Genomic DNA, 13,719 nt, shown 5'->3' with positions numbered 1-13,719 from the left:
AAAGCCTTCTAGGCATCTTGGTAAACTGCTAACAATCTCTGGTACTTTATTCCTTCTTTCCTTTACATTAATATAAGTTTTTAGAAAAATGCATATAATGTTTCGACCTTGTTATGTTCAATCACAGAAATAGGTACGATAGTGTCAAAGAAATGTAAGGAAGTAAGAAAAATGTACAATTCCCTAATATTCACATTTCCCTCTCTTGGGAAGAGAACACATACATTTAGTATAAAAATGTATTTCCATCTCAGGGATGCATTAACTAGTGTTTTTAGGTGAGGCATTTCTGGCTGGATGGTACTATTTTTGGCTGGTCTCGTGGGTTAAATGGGTTCTTTCTACAGGCATGTTCTTCTTCTTAGTTTTGTTATTATAGTACTTGTTTCTGCCATCCATGCAAAATCATTTATATTTCACCCCAACTCTTTACAATCATGATCATAATAGTTTAGTCACCATAGTGCTGGTACCCAAGACTATCTTCATTTATGTACATTCAATACACCTCAGTATACCTCACATAAATTTCCTTCTAGACTTTTCAAAAACCTTGCTAATGAAAGAGTAACAAGTAGTTGATAGTCAATCTCATATTCATTCCATACCAACAGACTAAAAGTATTCTGTATTCCTGAGAACATCGCAAACGCAGGAATACAAGTGACAGATTTTCATAACTAAGTATTTCTCACTCTATGTCACGTAGAGCAAGTACTTCCGTATTAAAAAAAAAGAAAATTGATGGAATTACGTTAATTTGGGGTTGCAGCGTTTTCCACATAATTATGCCACATATTCCATAATCTGCTCTTTAATTCGCAGATGTTGACAAAATAAAGTATGCTTCTAGCTTAAATGGTTGAAAAGTTATTAAAAATGACGCAATCTGTTGCCATTCAGTGAAAGACCCTTTGTAAAGTTTGACTGATCCCCTTTCTGTTCCTTATCACTGTATTTGGGTGTTAAAATGTACTAATAAGGGAAAACCTTTGCCCAGACAGTATTAACCTGTGTAAAAAATACAAAATACCGAAGCAATGCCATTACAAAATGTGGGCACTGCGCTGCATAATTAATATTATTTTGCTGCTCTCTTTTGTTAGTAATATTATGCTAAAATACTGTTTCTCAAGATACACAGCTCCTTTTGCATTTAAAGAAGTGGTAGCATCTTTATTTACAATAAGATACATACACACCCTATTTTCACATCTATGGAGGAAGCGTTTAGTAGACTTAATATCTCTTACTTCGGGCAGCTAATCATCTTGAATACAACTCCTCTGGGGTCAAATTCTTTCAAATCATTTATCATACAGAGAGTTTCGGCATGCCTCAAGACACAGATATAAAAGACCTGAACAAAGTATTACTTTTATGAATATCTCCTACATAACCAAACCTGTTGCATCCATATCCATGGATAAGACCAGCCTGAATCCACCCACCTTCTTTCCCTTCCCACTGTGTACCAACCTTCTCTGGATTTACTTCTGGGGCTTCTTGTACATCCATTTGTAACCTGGTCCTCCTGATGTTTACATGGCAGCAAACCGCCTGGTCCTCATTGGTAACTGACTTCTGTACGTTAATGACTCTAGGGGGATAAATATTCAATTGGAGGATACCACCCTACTGGCATAATGACTAAGCAAACAATAAAATTAAATATTGTAACAGCTGAAGAAGAAGGGAGATGCAAGCAGTAAAAGAGAGGTATAAATGGAAAAGAGAAACCAAATACAACTAGACGGGGAGTCAGAAAACAATTTAGACACAGAGAACGTACAAGGAAAGAGCATTAAAATAAAGAAAAACAAAAAAGTAAGACGAGGAGCACCTGGAAAGTTAGAGAGGAAGTACGCTGCACGAGGACTGTTAATACAGATAGCCTTAAAGAATGAGTAAAATAACAAAGAAAGTCAGCACAGAGGGAGGAAGAAAAACGCAAAAGAGACAAGCCAAATTGAAGAAGATGCATGAAGCAGGAAAAAAACAGATCGAACCAGAAAAAGAGTTAAGGAGACAGAAAGGGGTCACATTGAACGAAATCAGAGACAAAGTGAGATATATAGCACAGATAGTAAGATATAACAAGCAAGTATTACTTTAAATATCACCAACTCAGAACTTACATATCCTCACTGGGTGCAAGCAGTGCACATCACTCCCCAGAAATAGAATAATTAAACGGATAGACCTATGAAAGGGGAAGGTTAATCAGGGATTACTACACCAGAGACTGGATCTTCGTATGGGGGTTAGGAGAGCACAGGGTTAGTATGCACGTTTCGGTTAGGTAGAGGGACTTTAGGGAGAAGGTGGAGAGTTGCTTTTTCTTTAAAATACCTTTAACACATTTAAACGCAAACGTCAACAATGTAAGTCCCAGGAGAGAACTCACTCACTCTGCATATCCTGTGTCCCACTGGAGAGGCCAGTCCTTGGTTGAGGAAGATATGGGTCTGAGGCCAAGACTTTCCTTCTCTGTAGATTGTAGGCAGGAACCGAGGTCTCCGGGGCACCGTGGTCTTCTGTGCTTTTAACTCCCAGGCAATGGGTCCGCTATCACCTTCCTCAGGAAACGACCGCCTAGTTTTAGCAGAAAAGAATTTCCTAAGCCGAGTAAAAGACATTTAGGAACCTCCTCAAATTCAAAATCAGTGTCCTCATAACTTTTGACAATTTAGTACGTTTCTTTTTCATCTATTTCCTCGCTTCCTCTCGGCGCCTCTCTTCCATTGCTCTACCTACGTTTTTTTCGTTTCTTTCACTTTTGGCAGTGGTCAAACATCAAACTTACTTGTTTATCATTCTCCCACCTGTCGTACAGTTTTCCCTTCTCTCACTCTTGCCTCGTTTTGTGCTTGGCACACTATGTCCTTTGACCCTTTCAGCTGAGCCGCTCTTAAAGAACCCTCTCCTTTTGACTTCCGATTAATAGCAATCCAACTTCAAATATCTGAACTCTCAAAGCAGAAATAAAGTCTTCGTTTAGGTTGAGCCGTGTGAATGAGCAGATGACGGTTTCACCGCCCCATTCCATCAAAAACAAGCAATCTGATTCAGCTGTGGTCTTAAGTATAAAACTGCAATGTTTCTTAGATAAACATACCGCTTACAGCTCAATTAAAGGTAAAGTTGAACTTTAGCCATAAACAGGTAGAACAGGACTAGGGGATCACCTCCAGGGGTGTTAGAGCTCTGAGGGAGTGAAATCAAGGACTGCCCAGGAGGAGAGCTGTGGAGCCACAACTCGCGTGCACTCACTTCCAGGAACCTATGAAGGAACTTGGGGGTCACTTCCAAGGATGTCACAGCTCTGAGGGGGTGAAACCAAGGACTGAATGACTGCCCAGGAGGAGAGCTGTGGAGCCACAGAACCCTCTGCAGGAACTTAGGGGTCACTTCCAGGGGTGCCACAGTTCTGAGGGGGTGAAACCAAGGCCTGACTGCCCAGAAAGAGAGTTGTGGACCCACAGAACCCTCAGCAGGAACTCTGGGGTGTCTTCCAGGGTGCCACAGCTCTGAGGGGGTGAAACCAAGGCCTGACTGCTCCGGAGGAGATCTGTACAGCTCGCGTGCACTGACCTTCAGGAACCTCTGCGGGAACTTGCGCGAGTCGGCGATGTCATTGTTGGAGATCTGTCCGTAGCCCCCCAGCATGCCGTCCACCGTGGCCGAGACCTCCTTCCAGTACTGCTGGGCCTTGTTGTAAAACTGGCCCTCGTCCTCCACCGCCTCGCTCGTTATGGTGCCCGGGACAGCTCCCTCCCAGCCGCAAGCCTTGGAGATGTGCCTCTGTGAAGCGCCTTGAAGCTGTGCCTCTGTGAAACGCATTGAAGCCGAGTCTCGGTGACGTGCTTTGAAGCCGTGCCTCGGTGACGTGCTTTGAAGCCGTGCCTCTGTGAAGCGCAGCGCCTTGAGACTGTACCTCTCTCTGGAGCGCCTCGGAGCGGTGCCTCTGCGGAGGGAAGGACAGCAGTGAGTGAGTGAGTGACACAAGTGTTGCTTAAAATGGAGCAGGGGGGGCTCAGACAGGCCAATCAAGGCCCCCAGAGACCCAAGAACAGCTGTAGGGGTATGGGCGGGGGCCCAGAGCTCAAGGTCTGCCTGGGGTTAAAGGGGGGTTGACCCGTGACGCAAGTAGTAATGAATCTAGATAAAGTGCTTTCCACCAGGGCACCGTCTGAGGCAGGGAGGCAGGTGGGTGAGGGCTGGAAGGTACATTAGGGGGGCCGGTGACGTTTAGCTGGGGGCAGGAGGTTGGGGGTGGGTGTCTCTCCCCAGTGCTGGAGCTGCCGAGGGCAGTCTGGGGCACTGACCACAACCACACATGCGAGGGGGCGACGAGTGGGGCCCCAGGGCCAGGGACGTACAGGGGGCGTGGCTCAGTGACAGCCAAGAGGGGCCACATAGAGGCAGCACCAGAGGCTAAATATACCCTCCCCCTGACCCCCTGCCCCCATCCCGGTCCTCAGGAGGGCAGAAATCGTAGGAGGAATCACTGTCCAGCAGAGATACAAGCAAAGGCACCAAGGAGGCCTCAAACAAGGCAGGAGGGCCCTTGAAGGGCCCCTGGCCTCACCCGATCGACACAGAGCCTGGGATTCAACCCTTCGCAGCATTAAATGCCCCGTTGCAGCAGTTCTTAACCTGTGGTCCGTGGGAGGCCGGGAATGTTCTATAAAATTACATATTTAAATGAATCAATTATGTACAAATGAAGAACAAGTAAAGCCCCCCCCATGCGCTACAACTAGATCGCCAGCCTTGTAGACCGTGTTTACCTTCATTTTCTTCAATAGAAACACCCTCCAAAACCACTTGCCCCCATCGTGATTGTAAAGTCATGGGGTTAAGAGGGATGCTCTGAGGACTGCTCTTTACAAGTTTACTGCTACACAGAATCCTTCCAATTTTATTATGGACACTAAAAGCTGCGGGCTTGGTACGGCGGGGTTCGGCCGGTGTAATGCCTCTCGCAAACGCTGCTGCTGACATCGGGCCCCCTCGACGCCTGCCACAGGGTAGCCGAGATAACTGCCCTGAAGCATTACGCGAAGAGAGGGAGAAGGGCCGCCGTTTGCACAGGCTTTGGGCGGGGGGGCTCTGGCAGCAGACACAGCCCAGGAGGCCCAGTGTGCAGGCACCAAGCGCCGCCCGCAAACAGCAGAAGTGACACCACTGCCCAGGCGGGTAGGAGCAGGCCAACCCCGAGTTACAGCTACGCGGCCCAGACAGCCACCCGCGCGCGGTGCCGCACGAGCATCAAGGTCGTGCTCAGGCGCCCGGCTGCAGGAACCATCACGGGCCACGCGCGGTACCACCTTAAATATCCCGACCTGCCCCGCTCTAGGGAGCAAGGCCCTGCGTGCCGCGTCACCGCAGCTTAGGAATCTCATGCATGGAGAGTGATGCGCAATTTACCCGAACACAGAAGAGGGACCATAGTCCCCCTGAAGGAAAACATAATTAACCAGCAGGAACACTGTCATTTCTCACGGCCAATATTCCCACCAGCTGGAAGCAAGCATGGGTTTCTCCTGTTATAAAAAAGCCCACACTTGACCCTAATTTACCTGAAAACTTCAGGCCCATCTCTCTACTTCCTTGGCCAGCCAAAGTGGCGGAAGCCCATGTTAACTCCATCTTGACCAACTTTTTGGTATCTAATTCCATTCTAGACAGATCTCAACATGGCTTCCGGGCCGGGAACAGCACCGAAACAGCCCTCCTGAGTGTTATTGAACATCTCCGGACTATACTAGACTCAGGAGGAGCGGCAGCACTGATTCTTTTAGATCTCAGCGCTGCCTTTGATACTGTTTCCCATAAGGTGCTGTTGTCCAGACTAGAGGAAGTAGGGATATCTGATCAGGCCCTTAGCTGGTTCAAGGCCTTCCTATCAGACAGAACCTTCAGGGTCTCCACTCCACCGTGTCTCTCCAAGGAATGTTCCATTGAACAGGGAGTACTCCAGGGGTCTGCTCTCAGCCCCACCTTGTTCAATGTTTACGTGCTCCCATTGGCAGAGGTAGCCAGGAAGCGCGGGCTTTCACTTGTGTCCTATGCCGACGATACCTAGCTGGTGGTAGCACTAAAAGACGAGAGCGGCCTGAGTGCACAAAATTTTAAACAGTCTCTTGCAGATATCACCAGCTGGATGTCATCAAACTACCTCCAACTTAACGCCGGCAAGATGGAGGTCCTGCTGTTAGGTAAAGACACAACGGCCTGGGGGAATAATTGGTGGCCTGAGATTCTGGACCAACCACCTGTGCCAAAAAATGTGGTAAAAAATTTAGGAGTATGGGTAGATTCTGCTCAGAATTGTGTCCATCATACTAAAAAAGTGGCGGCCACTTGCTTTGGCATCTTACGTAACCTACGACCCATTTTAAAATATTTTGACCACCATACTCGCCAACTGGTGGTACAATCAGCTATTCTCTCGCGGTTGGACTACGCTAGCTCCTTGCTGCTAGGAACTAACGTAGCCGAGAAAGCTAGATTGCAGCGAGTTCAAAATGCCGCCGCAAGAGCCCTAACGGGCCTTCCCCGCCACAAATCTGTCACTACTACCCTCAGGAGTCTACACTGGCTCCCTGTAGAAAAGAGGATTCATTTAAAAACCCTATGCCTTGCTTTTAAAATTCTGAAACTTGCCTCCCCCCCCATACTGTGCCCGCTCCTCTCATCCTACGTTCCTCGACGCTCTCTACGGTCCGAGGGACAGAATCTGGCCACAATACCCTGCATTAAATTGAGTTGGATGGGCGGTCGCTCATTCAGATACCTTGCAGCAAAGCTTTGGAATGAACTTCCAGCTCAGATTCGTGGGATGAAGGATCTTCTATCCTTCAGAAAAGCTATTAAAACTCACCTCTTCTGTTAGTTATGTTATGCCACCTGTAGTCTGCATCTTCAGCAGCCTCCTTTGGACACAGACAGCTAGCGCCGGGACGCCCCTTGGCTGGGGCAGCCGTGCGCTATATAAACACTTATAACATAACATAACATAACACAGAGCGCCGACGAACTGCTGCACACGCCCCAGCGCGAGACACCGCAAAAACGATCCCGTTCCCCAGGTTCAGCCATGAGTCGTGCACGAGGTGGAAGCGCACGAGACGTCGCCGTGAGCGTGCACGCAAGCTGAGGAGGATCGCCGGAGAAGACATGGAGCCTGATGCTGATGCCGAGACTGACCTGCTGCGGAGGGAGAGGAACACGCGGAAAGAGCCCGGTGAGTGTGGGGGGAATGTGTGTGTGCGCGTGTCTGTGTGTGCGGTGTGGGGCTTAGTTGTAGGGGGGGGTGTATCTGTGCGCTTGTGTGTGTGTGTGTGTGTGCGTGCGTGCTCGCACGCGCGCGATTGAGAGGCTGACTGGCTGTGCACAGTTGGAGCAAGAGATGTGCACGGCTCCGGGGGGCTGGGCGTGCGCGCCCACGGTGTAAAATCCATGCGTGTGCACAGGTCTGTCTTCCTTCAGAGGCAACTCAATAGCAATAGGTCTCGAGAGCGAGACCTAAAAAAAGGAGGCAGAAGAGGCGTATGAGGTAGGGGGATGATTGAAATGGCAGATAGTGGGCTTTAAAACTGAGCACCACTGTCAAAAGATATTCTGGCTATCACCAACCCTTGTGTTAAGTGTTCTAGTAGGAGTAGAGAAGTGCTGTCTCTCCTATTTAGAGGTATAACTTGATAAAGTAATAATTACTGCATTACTGCCCTTAGGCAAATATTGGATTCAGGAGGGGTGTGCTAAAAGAAGTGTTAATTGAAAGAATTTAAACGAAGACAGTGCTGATGGAAGTGGGAAAAAGGTCTGTCTTGGTTAAGAAGAAGAGGGTCATATCCCTTAGAACTGAGTCCATCACAAGTACACCTAGAAAAGACAATGTGAGGATGCCGCTCACTGGTGGCTGGATTACAAATTGGGGGGAGTGGTATAGTTGTGGGTATACTGCCCTCCATGATTCTAAAGTTACCCGGTGAGGACCCACTCTTGTTATCCCAAACGATGCAGGCTAACTGCTGATATCCCAACGGTGAGGACTCACTCCTGGTATCCCATCTGGTGAAGACTCACTGCTGGTATCCCATCTGGTGAAGACTCACTGCTGGTATGCCATCTGATGAAGACTCACTCCTGGTATCCCATCAGCTGAAGACTCACTCCTGGTATCACATCTGGTTAAGACTCACTCCTGATATCCCATCTGGTGAAGACTCACTCCTGGCTGGTATCCCATCTGGTGAAGACTCATCCCTGGTATCCCATCTGGTGAAGACTCATCCCTGGTATCCCATCTGGTGAAGACTCACTGCTGGTATCCCATCTGGTGACGACTCACTCCTGGTATCCCATCTGGTGAAGACTCACTCCTGGTATCCCATCTGGTGAAGACTCACTTCTGGTATCCCATCTGGTGAAGACTCACTCCTGGTATCCCATCGGGTGAAGACACACTCCTGGTATCCCATCTGGTGAAGATTCACTCCTGTTATCCCATCTGGTGAACACTCACTCTTGGTATCCCATCTGGTGAAGACTCACTCCTGGTGTCCCATCTGGTGAAGACTCACTCCTGGTATCCCATCTAGTGAAGACTTACTTCTGGTATTCCATCTGGTGATGACTCACTCCTGGTATCCCATCTGCTGAAGACTCACTCCTGGTATCACATCTGGTGAAGACTCACTCCTGGTATCCCATCTGGTGAAGACTCACTCCTGGTATCACATCTGGTGAAGACTCACTCATGGTATCCCATCTGGTGAAGACTCACTCCTGGTATCCCATCTGCTGAAGACTCACTCCTGGTATCACATTTGGTGAAGACTGACTCCTGGTATCCCATCTGGTTAATACTCACTCCTGGTATCCCATCTGGTGAAGACTCACTCCTGGCTGGTATCCCATCTGGTGAAGACTCATCCCTGGTATCCCATCTGGTGAAGACTCATACCTGGTATCCCATCTGGTACGACTCACTCCTGGTATCCCATCTGGTGAAGACTCACTCCTGGTATCCCATCTGGTGAAGATTCACTCCTGGTATCCCATCTGGTGAACACTCACTCCTGGTATCCCATCTGGTGAAGACTCATTCCTGGTCCCCCATCTGGTGAAGACTCACTCCTGGTATCCCATCTGGTGTAGACTCACTCCTGGTATCCCATCTGGTGTAGACTCACTCCTGGTATCCCATCTGGTAAAGACTCACTCCTGGTATCCCATCTAGTGAAGACTCACTTCTGGTATCCCATCTGGTGAAGACTCACTCCTGGTATCCCATCTGGTGAAGACTCACTGTTGGTATCCCATATGGTGAAGACTCACTCCTGGTATCCCATCTGGTGAAGACTTACTCCTGGTTGGTATCCCATCTGGTGAAGACTCACTCCTGGTATCCCATCTGGTGAAGACTCACTCCTGGTATCCCATCTGGTGAAGACTCACTCCTGGTATCCCATCTGGTGAAGACTCACTCCTGGTTGGTATCCCATCTGGTGAAGACTCCCTCCTGGTATCCCATCTGGTGAAGACTCACTCCTGGTATCACATCTGGTGAAGACTCACTCCTGGTTGGTATCCCATCTGGTGAAGACTCACTCCTGGTATCCCATCTGGTGAAGACTCACTCCTGGTATCACATCTGGTGAAGACTCACTCCTGGTATCCCATCTGGTGAAGACTCACTCCTGGTATCCCATCTGGTGAAGACTCACTCCTGGTATCCCATCTGGTGAAGACTCACTCCTGGTTGGTATCCCATCTGGTGAAGACTCCCTCCTGGTATCCCATCTGGTGAAGACTCCCTCCTGGTATCCCATCTGGTGAAGACTCACTCCTGGTATCCCATCTGGTGAAGACTCACTCCTGGTATCCCATCTGGTGAAGACTCACTCCTGGTATCCCATCTGGTGTAGACTCACTCCTGGTATCCCATCTGGTAAAGACTCACTCCTGGTATCCCATCTGGTGAAGACTCACTCCTGGTATCCCATCTGGTGAAGACTCACTCCTGGTATCCCATCTGGTGAATACTCACTCCTGGTATCCCATCTGGTGAAGACTCCCTCCTGGTATCCCATCTGGTGAAGACTCCCTCCTGGTATCCCATCTGGTGAAGACTCACTCCTGGTATCCCATCTGCTGAAGACTCACTCCTGGTATCCCATCTGGTGAAGACTCACTCCTGGTATCCCATCTGGTGAAGACTCCCTCCTGGTATCCCATCTGGTGAAGACTCCCTCCTGGTATCCCATCTGGTGAAGACTCCCTCCTGGTATCCCATCTGGTGAAGACTCACTCCTGGTATCCCATCTGCTGAAGACTCACTCCTGGTATCACATCTGGTGAAGACTCACTCCTGGTATCCCATCTGGTGAAGACTCACTCCTGGTATCACATCTGGTGAAGACTCACTCATGGTATCCCATCTGGTGAAGACTCACTCCTGGTATCCCATCTGCTGAAGACTCACTCCTGGTATCACATTTGGTGAAGACTCACTCCTGGTATCCCATCTGGTTAATACTCACTCCTGGTATCCCATCTGGTGAAGACTCACTCCTGGCTGGTATCCCATCTGGTGAAGACTCATCCCTGGTATCCCATCTGGTGAAGACTCATACCTGGTATCCCATCTGGTACGACTCACTCCTGGTATCCCATCTGGTGAAGACTCACTCCTGTTATCCCATCTGGTGAAGAATCACTCCTGGTATCCCATCTGGTGAACACTCACTCCTGGTATCCCATCTGGTGAAGACTCATTCCTGGTCCCCCATCTGGTGAAGACTCACTCCTGGTATCCCATCTGGTGTAGACTCACTCCTGGTATCCCATCTGGTGTAGACTCACTCCTGGTATCCCATCTGGTAAAGACTCACTCCTGGTATCCCATCTAGTGAAGACTCACTTCTGGTATCCCATCTGGTGAAGACTCACTCCTGGTATCCCATCTGGTGAAGACTCACTGTTGGTATCCCATATGGTGAAGACTCACTCCTGGTATCCCATCTGGTGAAGACTTACTCCTGGTTGGTATCCCATCTGGTGAAGACTCACTCCTGGTATCCCATCTGGTGAAGACTCACTCCTGGTATCCCATCTGGTGAAGACTCACTCCTGGTATCCCATCTGGTGAAGACTCACTCCTGGTTGGTATCCCATCTGGTGAAGACTCCCTCCTGGTATCCCATCTGGTGAAGACTCACTCCTGGTATCACATCTGGTGAAGACTCACTCCTGGTTGGTATCCCATCTGGTGAAGACTCACTCCTGGTATCCCATCTGGTGATGACTCACTCCTGGTATCACATCTGGTGAAGACTCACTCCTGGTATCCCATCTGGTGAAGACTCACTCCTGGTATCCCATCTGGTGAAGACTCACTCCTGGTATCCCATCTGGTGAAGACTCACTCCTGGTTGGTATCCCATCTGGTGAAGACTCCCTCCTGGTATCCCATCTGGTGAAGACTCACTCCTGGTATCCCATCTGGTGAAGACTCACTCCTGGTATCCCATCTGGTGAAGACTCACTCCTGGTATCCCATCTGGTGAAGACTCACTCCTGGTATCCCATCTGGTGTAGACTCACTCCTGGTAACTCACTCCTGGTATCCCATCTGGTGAAGACTCACTCCTGGTATCCCATCTGGTGAAGACTCACTCCTGGTATCCCATCTGGTGAAGACTCACTCCTGGTATCCCATCTGGTGAAGACTCACTCCTGGTATCCCATCTGGTGAAGACTCCCTCCTGGTATCCCATCTGGTGAAGACTCCCTCCTGGTATCCCATCTGGTGAAGACTCACTCCTGGTATCCCATCTGGTGAAGACTCCCTCCTGGTATCCCATCTGGTGAAGACTCCCTCCTGGTATCCCATCTGGTGAAGACTCCCTCCTGGTATCCCATCTGGTGAAGACTCACTCCTGGTATCCCATCTGGTGAAGACTCAGTCCTGGTATCCCATCTGATGAAGACTCCCTCCTGGTATCCCATCTGGTGAAGACTCACTCCTGGTATCCCATCTGGTGAAGACTCCCTCCTGGTATCCCATCTGGTGAAGACTCCCTCCTGGTATCCCATCTGGTGAAGACTCCCTCCTGGTATCCCATCTGGTGAAGACTCCCTCCTGGTATCCCATCTGGTGAAGACTCACTCCTGGTATCCCATCTGGTGTAGACTCACTCCTGGTATCCCATCTGGTGAAGACTCACTCCTGGTATCCCATCTGGTGAAGACTCCCTCCTGGTATCCCATCTGGTGAAGACTCCCTCCTGGTATCCCATCTGGTGAAGACTCCCTCCTGGTATCCCATCTGGTGAAGACTCACTCCTGGTATCCCATCTGGTGAAGACTCACTCCTGGTATCCCATCTGGTGAAGACTCCCTCCTGGTATCCCATCTGGTGAAGACTCCCTCCTGGTATCCCATCTGGTGAAGACTCACTCCTGGTATCCCATCTGGTGAAGACTCCCTCCTGGTATCCCATCTGGTGAAGACTCACTCCTGGTATACCACCCTATGGTTCTGCACTGAAATTCCTCATGCAGACAGCAGGACGAATTTCAGTGCAGAAATGGGCATGGAATGGAGTCTACACTGAGAGCAAGGGCCTAAGGATACAGTGGCAGAGGAGGGGCCCAGCAGCTCGGGCCCCGCACCTCAGGGGCTGCAGGGGCCATTATTACACCACTGTAAGAATGGGCAGGCTGTTCCTATTGCAGCAGGGTCAAGTCTGAGTTGCATATGGCTGGTCTCTGTCTAGAGTGTTATAGTGAGTGTAATTAAATGGTCTAGAATGCGGCCCGAGCGATTACCAGTGGATGATATTAATTAATGTAAGCATTCCTTCCATCTCTTGAGTGGCAGGCATCCTAACTGAAGGATACCTTTAACAGAAAGAGTACATATTATGGGACACAATCAAAGCCAAAGTATTACTGAAACTTCTATTTGTGCCGGAGCATGGGAGAGGTTATAGTTCTGGTGGGACCACTGGTGTGTAATTAAATGAATATGATTGGTTGTCCGGGAGACACCTAATAAAACATGGAGATCAAGCCCATAGAGAAATCATGGCAAAAGCATGGATTGAGGGTCAAAAACCACAAAAAGCTCTCCCAAAATGCTAAGCCTTCCTTCATGCAGCACAGGGTCAACCACCAGCGAGAAGACTGGTTTCTCGGTCATTCCATACACCCATCAGGTTAACGGAGTGCGCTAAACATGTGATTTCCATTATATTTAATCATATTTGATGAGTATCCTAACGCTGGGGCTGTAGATCTCTTCTTGCAACCTTCATTTGTTTCATTTATTTTGTTATTGTAATAAATGAAGAATAAATTAGTCAAAAGCATGGTAAAAAAAAGTGCATAGTGCATCTAAGACCAAGCCCCAGTCACCTCCTGTAGTAAGCAGTGTAACACGGTAATAACGGGAAACATCATTTACCACGAAGGCATTACCACTACTCACGTTTACCACGTGACACTTACCACGCAGGGTGCCTTCCACGCAGGGTACCTTCCACGACGTCTTTACCACGGGCTAGGGGGGAGACGTGGTATTCCTTCAAGTCGATCTGCGTGGGCATGGGGGGGCAGAGGGAGGGGGGGGCTCGGAGGGGGGCTGGGGGGGTCTCCCCCCCCAAAAATAACAAGCAGGTTACTTTAACAAAAAAACGAACAT

General features: G+C 49.0%; 1 protein-coding gene across 1 annotated transcript in view; it reads right to left on the bottom strand.

The window, feature by feature from the left end:
- LOC144782335 (contactin-4-like) overlaps positions 1 to 2,687 on the bottom strand; it is a 964,244-nt gene extending 961,557 nt beyond the window's left edge. Inside the window, exons 1-2 of the mRNA XM_078661655.1 lie at positions 2,412 to 2,687; positions 1,480 to 1,600 (exon numbers count right to left, since the gene is read on the bottom strand). The gene's annotated coding sequence lies outside the window, so the exon portion shown is untranslated. The remainder of the gene's footprint in view (positions 1 to 1,479; positions 1,601 to 2,411) is intronic.
- Between the last annotated feature and the right edge of the window lie 11,032 nt (positions 2,688 to 13,719).

Source organism: Lissotriton helveticus, chromosome 9 (genome assembly GCF_964261635.1).
Source record: "Lissotriton helveticus chromosome 9, aLisHel1.1, whole genome shotgun sequence".
Lineage (NCBI taxonomy): Eukaryota > Metazoa > Chordata > Amphibia > Caudata > Salamandridae > Lissotriton > Lissotriton helveticus.
This window is presented reverse-complemented; position numbering and strand designations above follow the sequence as displayed.